The 13985-nt window shown below is 37.1% G+C and overlaps 1 long non-coding RNA gene across 1 annotated transcript in view; it reads right to left on the bottom strand.

Annotated features, from left to right (window-relative positions):
• Window positions 1-1919: 1919 nt before the first annotated feature.
• The window catches only part of LOC140518575 (uncharacterized), a 52644-nt gene continuing 40578 nt past the window's right edge, over window positions 1920-13985 (bottom strand). The window contains exon 3 of the long non-coding RNA XR_011971958.1: window positions 1920-1977. This is a non-coding gene — a long non-coding RNA (uncharacterized lncRNA). The remainder of the gene's footprint in view (window positions 1978-13985) is intronic.

Raw genomic sequence — 13985 nt, 5'->3', positions numbered from 1 at the left:
TCAGGGTTTTCTGGCCACAACAATTACTATTTACATTCATTTTGATCCAATCAGGGCCCAAACAATGACCAAAAGGGGTTTGGCCTGGGACCTATAGTTAACCAATCAATGAGAGCCAGAGTGAGTTTAAAGTATGGTCCTTAAGAAAAAAATAAGGTTTCAGCAATCAAAATGTATATTTATTTGGGCAAAGCACCCTCAGGTAAGGGTATGATACCCTATGTGGAAGGAAAGAAAAAAAGAAAAAGAGGAAGGAAGGAAGGAAGGAAGGAAGGAAGGAAGGAAGGAAGGAAGGAAGGAAGGAAGGAAGGAAGGAAGGAAGGAAAGGAGGGAGGGAGGAAGAACGGAAGGAAGGAAGAATGGAAGGAAGGAAGTAAAGAAAGAAAGAAAAAGAAAGAAAGCTGTGTTGCCCAATTGGCCAGTTCCAATTGGGTTTCCTGTGGGGCAGCTCCTATTTCTACTCACAGAAATTGTTATTGGTCTTTTGTGTTCAAAGAGGACCATGACATCAGGGAGGTGATCCCATGACATACAAATGAATTGGATTTAAGAGAGGGAGAGTTGTGCAAAGACTCACTTTCTCAGGATGGGGGCACAATGGAAAAGGAGAATCCAGGAGCAAGCTCTACAAGAGTCATAGAAACTGCTTAAAAATGCCCCCCCCCCCCCCCCAGCAAAGGATACTTTGAAAGTTTTGATTCCTGGAAAAATATGAAGAATAGAAGCAAGATAAGTATAGGAGTCATGAGGGAGGGGAGGGAGAATCTAGACAGAGAGGATGGATAATGAAGAGAGTGAATGAAAGAAATATTCTCTGGAAAGGGTATGTGTGGACATTTTAAAGTATAAAGCTAATTAGCAAGGTAAGTTGAAAGGGAGAACAGAAATAAGGAATCTACCTAAGAGGGGAAAAAAAGAGGAGTAGACTTCAATGAACAGATCAAAACAGGAAAGAAAAAGGAAATAACAAACTCCAAAGAGAGAGAGTGTGATGGTAAATGGGAAAGAATGCTTAGGGATGAGAACTAGTGGAAATAGGGCTAAAGTAACTGAAGAGACAGTACTGTGCTTATAGCAGAAAAGGGGAAAAATCATGCTTTGAAAAAAACTGTATTAGAGACAAACAGAGGAAATATAAACTTAACTATTGTAGCTTTAACTCTGAGTGGATTAAATAATCCAATGAAATAAAAAAGTGATTGCACAAGAAAACAAACCCTCCAATCTGTTGCATATGTATATATATATTTGTGCTTGTGTGTGCGTGTGTGTGCGTGTGTGTGATGTAAAACAAAGACATAAAAAAAATAAACTGAGGGGATGGGGAAAATATTGCTCATTGAAGCAAATCCAAAAAGAACAAGAATTTCAATAATACCATCTGATGAAGCAAAGACTAACATTCAAAAATAAAATTATAGTATGTTAAAAGGAACCATAAAAAATAAACCAATATCAATAATAAACATATATGCTCCAAATTCATAAAGGAAACACTGAGTTAAGAGAAGGAATAGTCAGGAGACTTCAATATCCTATCAGTTTTGAGTAAGTTTAAGAGAAAGATTTTTTTAAAAAGGAAAATATGAAGCTCAACCAATTCCTGAAGAATCTAGAGCTAAAAGTTTTATGCTAAATTCTAAATGGAACAGCAGAAAAATATACATATTTCTCAGTCCCACATGGAACTTATAAAAAAATTGGTCATTGCAAACAAATACAAAAAGGCAGAAACTGTTGATACATTCTTAATCAACCATAATACAATAAAAAATGTAGTTATTGGTTCAGGGAAAAGGAAGATGTAGAACCAACTGGAGACTAAACAATGAAATCTTAAGTAAAGAGTGGGTCAAAGAACAAATCATAGAAACAATTAATAATTATGTGAAAAAAATGATAATGATAAACCAACATACCAAAATTTCTGTGATGTAGATAAAGCAGTTCTTAGGGGGGAGAATTATGTTTCTAAAACTGCAAACAAAGTTAGAAAAAGAGAAGATTAATGAACTGAATATGAATTTTAAAACTATAAAACCAACAAATGAAGAAACCTAAAATAAGCACAAGGGAGGAGATGTTAAATGAGGAGAAACTGATTAATTGGAAAGAAAAAACCAATTCATAGAAATGATAAGACTAAAAACTGATTCTTTGAGAAGATTAATTAAAAAAATTGCTAAGCCTTTAGCTCATCTAACTGAAAAGAGGAGGGTAAAACAATTCAGTTTGCAAATTAGCAAATGAACAAGGTAAAATCACAATAAAGATAGAAGAAATGAAAAGAATAATCAGAATGTATTATACATAGTTATATGTTATCAAAACTGAGAACCCCCCCCCACACACACACATACATATCCAAATAATAGAGGGATCCTTTCAAAAATTTAAAGCACCCAAACTATCAAAGAAGACTAAATTCAGTACTTAAATAACAGAAAAGGAAATTGCACTAGCTATAAAGGAACTACAATGAAAAAATAAAAACAAAAACCAAAAAATAAAGTATGAATCTTGATAGATTCACTGGAAAGTTCTTTCAAATTTTTAAAGTACAATTTTTAGCAATACCCCAAAACTTATTCTCAAAAACAGAGAAAATGCTCTGCCAGGATACTCCCCCCCCCCTTTTTTTTGAGAGATCTAGAGTCCTAATACCTAAATGAGGAAAGAATAAAATCCAGAAGGAAAACTACAGGCCAATATCAATAATTGACTCTAAATTTTAAACAAAATCCTGTCAGACTACAGTGATTTATCCAAGAAATCATTCATCATGACCAGGTTGGATTTATACCATAGAAACAAGCATGGTTCAACATTAAGTGAACATTCTACATAATTAATCATATTAAAAACCAAAATAACAAAAATACATGATTATTTCAATAGAAGCAGAAAAAATTTTTGACAAAATACATATTCATTTATTCTAAAACCCCATAGAGGGACCTTTTTATTTTTCAGTATCCTAAGAGCATTTATATAAAACCAAAAGCAAATATCATATGTAATGAGGATACTTTTTCCAATAATATGAATGAATTAAGCATGCTCATACTCCTCACTATTATTTGATATACTTATAGAAATGCTATTAACAGCAATAAGATAAGAGAAAGAAATTAAACACATCAAGTTAGGTAGAGAGGAGATAAAACTATCCCTATGTGTGGAAGATATGATGAAATATTTGGAAAATCCTAGAAAATCAGCAAAGATACTAATTGAGATACTAGCTTCAGCAAAGTTGCAGGCTACAAAATAAGCCCTCAAAAATCAACTGCATTTCTATATAATTATATATAATAATAACAAAATACAAAAAATAATAGCAAGGGAAATTCCATTCCAAATATATAAATTATATATATATATATTCCAAATATATACATAAAATGCATCAAACATCTGGAAATCAATCTATCAAAGCCCAGAAAAGACTTGTGTAGACGCAATTACAAAGTGCTCTTTGAAGAAATTTATTATTAAAATCTATTTTAAAACCGCTTAAAGAGCTGAAGGAATAATAAGTAATTATGACTAGGCTGTGTCAATATAATAAAAATTATAGTATTACTCAAGTTAATTCATACTTTTAATGCTAAACCAATCTATTACCATTTTCACCCAACTCTTCCCTGTAGCTCCAAGAAGCTATATCATGTGCAATACACACCCCAGTAAAACTACTTCAGGAGACAGGCTAAACCAAGTTAAGAGTGCTCAAAAAACCTCAGAACTATTGGTTAGTTAGGGAGATGTCTACCTCAAGCATGTGAAGATTTTCCCTGGTGGAAAGGGAGGATGAGAATAATTTGTTCCATTGGCCATGAAGGCAGCTGAAGCAGGTTCTATGGAGTGCTTAAAGATTGATCAAGCATAGAAGATGCCAAGGTCATCCATGGCATCCTGCGCCATCACTGGTCATCTTGACTTTTTTCCTGCCACTGGACTTTGGTGATTCAGAGAGAATGAAGCTGACTACTTTGTGCCACTCTGCCTCACTTAAATCCAATGCATGGGCACATTGAGATATCACGCATGATGTTATTGGATCTCTTTGAAGACAAAAGATGTACAACAAACAAGGGTATGCTTTCTTTCTATCTCTCTGTGGTTTCCTTTTAGCATGTGCCTAGTAATGAAACTCACTAGCTCATGAAATACCCTATCCCACAGACTGATGACTGACTTTACATGTAGATGATATACAAAACCATCTACATGGTAAGGTTTGAGGAGTAGCAGGAAAGGTTCTCCTGTATAAAAATAGACTTTTAACTAGTCTCTTTGCCCTTAGTATCTTCTTCCTCTAGTTTTTTCTCTATATTTGTCAAAATAATCTTCTCAATAATTGCATCTAATCATTCCTTTGATCAAAACACTTCAGTGAATTCACTGTTGTCTACTAAATAAAGCTGTATTTCTTTTGCCTGACATTACTGGACCTTTCATAATCTGACCCCAGACTCCCTTTTCAGCCTTATCTCTCACTGTACTTTTTCTGTACTCTACACTCCCAATTGAACTGCCGGTACATACCTTTTCTACCACCTTGCCTTTACTCATGTCATTCCATATGATTGGAAGCTCTCCTTCATGTCTCTGCCTATTAAAATTTTAACCCATCTTTCAAAACCTAGATCAAATGGCAAACCATCCATTAAGCCTTTTTCCATTCTGATTTTGTAGCACTTTGTTACTCTTGATGTGCTGAATGTAGAATCACAGGATTCATACCTGGGAGAGACCTTTGAGATCATCTAATTTAGCCTCTTTATTTTACAAATGAGAAAACTAAGGCTATATGGGTAGTCAGATAGCAGAGTTGGGATTTAAACTCAGGTCTTTTTTTTACTCTGTAGTCAAATATATTATTTTTATTATAGTTTATTATGAACTATTATAGTTCATTATTATTGTGTCCTATCCACTTACTTACTACTTTGGTATTGTGCTTAGCCCTTAACCCATAGTAAATGCTTAGTCATTTTTTTAATGGCATTGAGTTTAGTTGCACTGGAAGTTCAATATACCACGTAACTTACTAGAAGTTTCACAGCTTCTCTATGACCCCATCCAATGAGGCAGCGCTATGCATGTGTAGGTATAACAATGGTGCCCAAGAAGTAGACCTTACAAGAAAGACATACACCTGCAGTGAATGCCAGATTTCTTTAACTGAAGTCTCACTTACAAGGACCTTTGCTCCTTCAAACTTGTGGGTCCATAGCCACATTCCATCCAAAGGCAAATACCACAGAAATACAACTTCTACTACAAAAGTGCCTTAAGAATTAATATGGAAGTGTGTTGTAACCAATCAATAAAGTATAAACTTCAGCTCACTTAGAGAATCATTACTTGTTCAGGTGAGAGAAATTTCCTTAAAGAAAAATCGTAGTCAACTGTGGACCCCAAAAGTGGGGCTACTGAGCCTCCCAGCTATATTGGGTCATTGCTATACTATCTGATAGTGTTTCCTTAAAATGATTCTGATTCCTATCCATTAGTTCTTGCTTTGTGAGTCTTCTTGCTTGCCCCTGCTCCACTGATCTCCCCATTAAAGTAGAGATAGAATCTAGAATTATGGAACCTTGGAATCCAGAACCAGAAAATCCATAATAAAAACAGTGCATATTTACATAATGCTTCTAAGGCTTGCAAAGTACACATTTTCTCACTTGATTTGTACCGAAAACACTGAAGAAATATAAAGTCTAGTCCAATCCTGTACATGACACAAGAATCCACTCCTCATTATCCTGAGAAATAGTCATCTAGTCTTGCTTGAACACTTCCAGAGATGGGAAACCCATTATTTCATGAAATAACCTATTCCATGGATTGATGGCTAACCTTACATGCAGACAGTATACAAAGCCACTTGTGGGGTAGGATTTTAGGGTTAGTAGAAAAAATTCTCCTCTACAAAAATAATTTCTTCAACTATTTTACCAGTGTGTCTTTTCCATACACTGATCTGGCCAAACTAGCTTTCCTTCTGTTCTTTACACATGAGTCTCAATCTTCCATCTGAGGGTCTTCTCCTCCCAGATTGATTCTTTTGTGAAGTCAAACTAGGTCATGTTTTGCCTCAATTCTTATCTAGTTTTTAACCATTGAATGGGTATTACCTCAGACAAATTGAGACCTGGGAAAGATCTTGGCTTAAAAAGGCCATGATCTCCCACTGCATCTGGGGCTATTGCCACTTGTCTTGGCCTGTGTCTTGGCATTGGACTCCAATGACTCTGGAGGAGAGAATGAGGCTAATGACTTTGCACAGCCCTGCCTCACTTAAATCCAATTCATTTGCAAGTCAAGACATCACCCTCCTGATACCATTGGTCCTCTTCAAGAATAAGGATGAACAAGAACATAATCTTCCACCTGTATGCTTTAACCTTGTTTCTCTGCCTGTGCTGCTCTGACTCTCTACCTCTGCCTTATGGAATCCCCTTCTTCTTTCAAGATGGTACCCCAATGCTACCTTTTACATGAAATTTTCTAGATGGCTCCATCTGCTCTTATATTCAACCACAATATATTTATTTCTGTTTATTCTACTTTTACATGCATTCATTGTCTCCCCCATTTGAATTTAACTCCTTAAGAGATTTATTTCAATTATTATATTTGCATCTCCTTTGGCAGGATTGTCATAATGCTCTTTGACAAACTACTTTGTGCTGAAATACTTTGTATTTATTAATTTAATATTTATTTTGTACCCATGTACATATATTTTGCTGTTGTTCAGTCATACTGAACTCTTCATGAGCCCATTTATGGTTTTCTTGACAAAGTAACTGGAGTGGTTTACTATTTCTTTCTCCAGTTCATTTTACAGATGAAGAAACTGAGACAAACAGGATTAAGTCACTTGCCCAGAATCACACAACTAGTGTTTGAGGCCAGATTCGAACTCAGGTCTTCCTGACTCTAGCACCAGCACTCTATCTACCACACCACATAGCTTCCAATACTCACACACATCTACATACACATATACATTTATACATATGTATATATCTACACACATATATATTTTACATATACACATGTATAGCATATATATGTATACACACATGTATGTACTTGCTATCTTTCCCATTAAAATACAAGCTCCTAACAAATAAGGAGTGTTTCATTCTTTGTGTTTGAATCCCCAGAACCTAGCAGAGTGCTGAACACAGAGTAGTTACTTAGTAAATGAGTTAGATTTATATATAATCCCTAAACTCTCATGAGCCACTCTTACTGTCACTTTGAGTAGGCAATGGAATAAATAGATAAATTTTGATGGTGTTAGAAAGGTACAAGGTAAGAAAAAATGAAAATGTTACCTAACAATGATATAATGCTCTAAGGTTTTCAAAGGATTTTACACGTATCATCATTATCACCAGCAGGAGAACCATTATATCATCAAAGAGTTATTGATCATATGACAGAGTCATGCAGATTTTGTTTACAAGACCAGATCATTCTACCAAAAATTACAGAGAGGTAATGCTTAAAAAAATCTAGACTGGAAACTGTGCAGTATATCACTGCAGGTTGTAAAATAAAGCACCTTCCCAAAACCATGATCAAGTGGTTAGCATCATACATGAGAAGCTTGTCGTCCTTCCTGAATTAACAGATAACAAATTACTGTACTATAAATATAAACCTCAAACCATGATTGAAAATCCAACTGGTTGTTGTCCTTTGCTCTTGAAGAGGACCAAAATGGCATCACTATGCTAGTCAAGCTTCAGTGTGTCCAGCTGTGTCTGATCAGACCAGTATGAGCTCAGAATGTTCTATCACGTCAGATGCAAATAGTCCATGTGAACATTTGAGGTGAATTCTCTAAATTGGAGCATCTTGTGTTTCTTTTAAGCTACTTCAGTTCGGCTTTGGTCATAGAACACAGAACCTTCTCTGATTTGGGCATGCCATGATGAGCAGTCTTGTGTCAGTGTTTCCCATATCACACAATCAATTCCAAAGTTCTTAAAAGAGACCTTGAGAGTGTTCATATTTGCTTCTTCTGACTACCATGTGAATGCTTGCTCTCCGAGAGTTCTCCATAAAACAGTCTTTTTGGCAAATCTACATTTTACATTTGAACAACATGGTCAGCCCATTGGAGTTGCACTTTCTGAAGTGCAGTTTAAATGCTTGGCAGTTTAGTTCAAGAAAGGACTTCAGTGGGTCTGGTAATTTATCCTGCCAGATGATCTGGTAATTCAGTCTGGTAATTTATCCTACCAGGTGATCTTCAGAATTTTCCTAAGATGATTCAAATGGAAGTGAATAAGTTTCCTGGCATGGCATTGGTGTACTGTCCAGGTTTTACAGGTATATAGCAATAAGGTCACCACATGGCTCTGTAGATGTTCACTCTGGTAGTCAGTCTAATACCTCTTCTCTCCCATATTTTCTTTCAGAGCCTCCCAAACACTGAGCTAACTCTGGCAATGCATGAATCAACCTCATTATCAATTGCACATCCCTGGAACGTACATGACCAAGGTACGTGAACTTATCCACAGCATTCAAAACTTCTCCACTTACTGTAACCAATGATTCCACACATGGATGCTGTGGTGGTGGCTGGAAGAAGAGGATTACCACAGACAAATATTGCCAACAATTTCCTGGTTATAACATCCATCTATAAAACTTTAAAAATGTTTTAATAGATGGTGCCATCTATAATATTCACAATCTCCAAATTATGTGGAATGAAAAGCTTTCAAGACATAAAGGCCAAATGGAAAACCAAACAAAACAAAACCATTCTGGAGAAAAATGAAACGTATCACTCCCATTGTCCTGTCTGCTAACGGAGCTATCCCAGGTGAGCCTGTGAGATAAGCATCCAACCCAATTTATAGTGAATTAACAAAAGTAGTTATTTTATTCACCTGTGCAGCAATCTGCAGGCCATTAAAGATGAAAAGGATAAAAGCAAGATAGTGACTTGTCTCAGGACATTTTTATGTGAACTCCATCAAAAAGATCAGATAACAATCAGAATAATAGAAAAAGCAGCAGTATGCACTGGGGGATAATTGGCAGAGAGGTGACCTCAGAATCAGAAAGACCTGGGTTCAGGTGCCACTTCTCTACACATACTAGCTGTATGAACTAAGGTGGGTCACTTATCTTCTGAGTGCCTCCAGAAACTTAATGGAGACTGTACATTGCAGAGCAGTTGCTGATATCTTGTTTGAGAGGGTGTCCTCACTTCTGATATTACTGAACCAGATTCTTGGTCTCACACTCCCCTTGCAAAAAAAAAAAAGGCTTTGTGGCTTTGTAAGACTTAACGCTGATTCTCATCATCATATTTGTTCCCTATAGTAACTATGTAAAATAGGTAACCAAACCATTTTTATTCTTATCTTACGTACGAGAAAACTGAGGCAGAGAACTTAGTTGACTTGCCCAATGTCAGGCAGAGCCCTGAACTTGACTCCAGGTCAGACGCTTTTTTTGTTACAATTTTTCTTACTGCATTCCAGATCATATCTCAAACTTATGCCTTGGAATTGCCTACAAGGGTCTGAAATTATCCGAATTGATGGGCAAGGCAATTCAAACTGCTCCAATTAATTCTAGTTGCATTTAGCACTAAAGACCTGCCTGAGGATTCTCAGATTCTTGTCACTTAATCTCTTCTTGAACATCACATTGATTTAGTTTTTGGAATGTCAGTCATGAAGATGTGGGACCAGCAGTTTCCTGGGGCAGGAGAAAGGGTGACCCAAGTAACCGAGCCAGATTTGTGTAGAGCTCTTGATGAAGGCCTCTGTGAGCTGTACCAAAAGCTTACTGTAGGATGTGTGCTATAACTTTTGTGAAGACATCTGTGAATGTCAGAACCTCTTCAGTCTCATAAGAGACTTCACCTTTTTCCTCCTTTCTGGAGATCCCTGACCTGACATTGTGTTCAGGGAACTTCCTGATTGTGTTCACGGTTCAGCTATAAAGCGTCTTCGTCAGGAGGACTGCTGGAAGATGGTGAACTTCATGTTTTCTGGTCTCTGCAGCTTTTAAAGTTGTATCTCCATCTGTTTAGAGCCTACAAATGGTAAATGTCAAGTCTTTGCCTTTCTCAAATCTATAGACCTAATGTAAAAAAATAAAAGGGTCCAGATAATTTTATTCCCCCTTTTATAGGCAGTTCTCTCCTCTTGGGGAAACTACTAGTGTAGGTAAAAGTGTGTGTATTTGTCCTTTGTTGCGGAAGAAGACCATGCCATGAGAGAAATGATGACATGACTTGCACCTGACTTTGTTTTGAGTGAGGGAGGGCTGTGCAGGTCACCAGCCTCACTTCTCCTCCAGAACCATCTGAATTCAGTGACCAGATATTCATCAGGATGACTGGAGATGACCCAGGATGAGGCAATTGGGGTTAAATGACTTGCCCAAGGTCACACAGCTAGTGAATGTCAAGTGTCTGAGATGAGATTTGAACTCAGGTCCTCCTGACTCCTGCTGTATCCACTGCACTACCTAGCTGCCCTAGGTAAAAGTAATAATACCTGGCAGAGTACTGTATAAGGTTAGGATGTCACTTGTCACCATTTTATGTTAAGGAGACACAGACACAAAGCCTGACACTTTATTTGAGCACCTTGTACTTCCCAACTTCTCAAATGGACACTCTCAGTTTTTAAAAAATGAGTTCTGTTGTTTGCAGTTGCCTACTTTTGTTAGCAGGATAGCTGAGTGTCAGCTCCAGGGTCAGGAGGTTGTTTGTTGTTGTTCAGTCCTTTCAGTAGTGTCCAACTCCTGGTGACCCCTTTGGGATTTTCTTGGCAAAGATACTGGAGTAGTTTGACATTTCATTCTCCAGCTCATTTTGCAGATGAGGAAACTGAGATAAGCAGGGTTAAGTGACTTGCACAGGGTCATACAGGTAGTAAGTATCTGAGGCTGGATTTGAACTCAGGTCTTTTTGACTCCTGGTCCAAAGCTTTATACATTGTGCCACCTAGCTGCCCTAGCTAGTGTTACTACTACTACTACTACTACTACTACTACTACTACTACTACTACTACTACTACTACTACTACTACTACTACTACCAGTGTTTTACTACAACTTTACTACAACTTCTGTTACTATTAGTAGTATCACTACTGCTACAATTACTATTCCTACTCTTACTTATTCCTCCTGTTTCTCCTCCTTCTACCACTATCACCACCACCATCACTACTACTACTTCTACTAGAAGTATTTCTACTACGACAATTGCTGCTACTTCTACTACTACTAACATGGTAACTGCTTCTACAACTCCTCCTACTAATTCCTTCTTCCTTTCTTCCTCCTCCTCCTCCTCCAACAACAACTACTATACTACTAGCAGGATATCACACACACACACACACACACACATATAATAGCTACTCTATAAAACATTGTCAGATTAATGCATTATAGTTGTACATAAAAAGTGCTAAATTAAGGTAAAGGTGGAAAAAGATCCTCTTGCCCTTACAAAGTTTACAATCTACTAAGATTGTAGTGGAAGTGGAGTGTTCTGAGAAGTCTTGATGTAGGCAATAGGACCTTGAATTGAAATTTGAAGGAAGGGTACAGTCAGACCTGGAGCTTCCAAGTAGAAAAGTGTAGGGCATGCTTAGGGAAAAGCAAACAGTCCAACTTGTTGGAGTGGAGCCAGAAATGTGTGAAAGGTAGCTGGAGGCTAAATCATGGAAGGCATGAAATGTCAGATGAGCTATTTTGGACTTCCTTTTACAGGCAGTAGGGAGCCATTGAAGGGTTTTGAGCAGTAGCCAGATGAAAAAGTAAATTTGCACAATGGGAAAATATGTTTCTTTTCATTTTAACTGCTCCCCTTTTTTGAGGGGCAGAAAGAGAGGAAGAGGGATATTCATGTTTGCCTTGGGTAAAATGAGAACAAGCACATACTTCTATCAGAATATTCTCTCAAACATCCTTTTTTGAGCTTTTGTTCTCATAGCATGGTTCCAGTGTAGTTATCAGATGGTGAGTAAACAATTGATTGGATTCCAAAACTCATTTTTAAAATAAATAACCCTCAGGAATATCTCAGTTGCCATTTGTGAATGAAAGATAGAGATATGATCTTGACATGACACACTGGTTTAGTTTCCAAAACAGTAACTTTGCTAAATAAATCACTTCAGCACTCATTGTTATTTATAAATGCAAATCTGGTTTTCATTAGTCAGAGCAAGACAGAAAGTTAATAACCTCATCAAAAGCAGAACCCTTGTCCATACTGAAACTGACACTCAGTTTATCATCAGGTGACCCAATCTTGACTGTGGACCAAGAAATTAGAATGCATTCCCAACAATATCTCACATTAATATGTTACTTTAAAGTTCACAAAGTACTTGCCTGATAGTAAACCTATACATTTGATAATAAAGCTCAGGGCAGTCTTAACCAGGGCAGGGCAGACTTAACCAAGGTCATAATTATTAAGTGCAAAAGCCATGATGTAAGCCCAAGGCTTTCCTAATTCCTAGTCCAGGGCTGTCTGCATAGCATCATACTCATTCTCTAATTTTTCCTATAAGTAAAATACATCAAGATATGAGATTCCAGGCGGTGTGAACATGGGAGCTTTTGCAGAAGTGACTCATTCACTTGGCTTCCCTGTAACATCTTCTTTTCTGGATTCTCTGATGACTTATTATAGGAGAAAAATGACAAAGTTAGAAGAAATGGTAGCCTAAGTTTTCCTGACCACGAGTTGCAATAGTCTGAAGATCCGCAGTGTTAGATACATTTGGCTTCCTGAATCAAGGAATTGAATCTAATATGTATTTTGGATTCTTCTTGTAATATCATAAAAATCACCATATCTCAGAGTCCAAACTGAACAAGAATCTTCCCTACTACAAACAGAACAACTGGTTGTTCAACCTGTGCTTGAAGTGAAGGAAAAGCTACTACATCCTGAGGTTGTCCATTCCACTTTTGGATGGCACTAATCCAGGGGTTCTTAACCTAGAGTGCATAGAGAGATTTCAGGGGCTCCAGGAACTTGGATATAGAAAAGTTACATATTCATTTCAAAACTTCCTTGGTAATCCTATGTATTTTATTTTATACACTAAAAACCTTTTTTTCCCCTTGAGAAAAGGTCCATAGGCTTCCAAAGTTCTCCATGATCCACAAAAAGGTAAAGAATCCTTGCTCTCTTTGTTTTTCCTTACATCAAGCCTAAATAAGCTTAGTTGTATCTTCTCACATGTTTCTCCCAGCTTATCCCTCTAGAGTCAAGCAGAAAAACACAAAAGTCTACTCCATCTTCTAAGTGACAATTCTTCAAATACTTGAAGAAAGCTTACATGTCTCCTTTCACCTAAATCTCTTCTCCAGACTAATATCCATTTTCTCCAACTGATTCTCATGTGGTATGATCTCAAAACTCTTGCTTGTATCTCCAGCTTGTAATGCCCTGCCTATAATGTAGCACCCCATAACTGAAGGTAATACTCTAGAAATTATCTTACTGGGGAATTCTCCAGTGAGATTGTCAGCCATTTATTCTTTGATCCTGGAATCAAAATTGTTCCATTGACTCATTTTGAACTCCAGAGCCCACTAAGACCTCAATTTCTTTTTCAGATGAACTTCTGGGTAGTCATCCCTCCCCACACTTGTGCTTCCAAATTTGGTTATTTTTGAATCCAACTGTAAGACATTACTTTCGTCCCTATTCATTTTCATCTTACTGAATTTGGAACAGTGTTATAGCCTGACAAGATCTTTTTGAATCCTGGCTCTTTCCTCCAGTGCGTTTGCACTATCCCTCCCAGATTGGAGTCCTTTGTAAATCTATCAATGCTTTCATACAAATCATTGATTGAAAAGAAAGTTGAACACCACAGAGGCAAGCACAGGTCCTTGGGGCACCCAATGAGAGATAGCCTTTCAGTTGACATTAAACCCTTAATGGCTA

This window comes from Notamacropus eugenii, chromosome 1 (genome assembly GCF_028372415.1).
Source record: "Notamacropus eugenii isolate mMacEug1 chromosome 1, mMacEug1.pri_v2, whole genome shotgun sequence".
Taxonomy (NCBI): domain Eukaryota; kingdom Metazoa; phylum Chordata; class Mammalia; order Diprotodontia; family Macropodidae; genus Notamacropus; species Notamacropus eugenii.
This window is presented reverse-complemented; position numbering and strand designations above follow the sequence as displayed.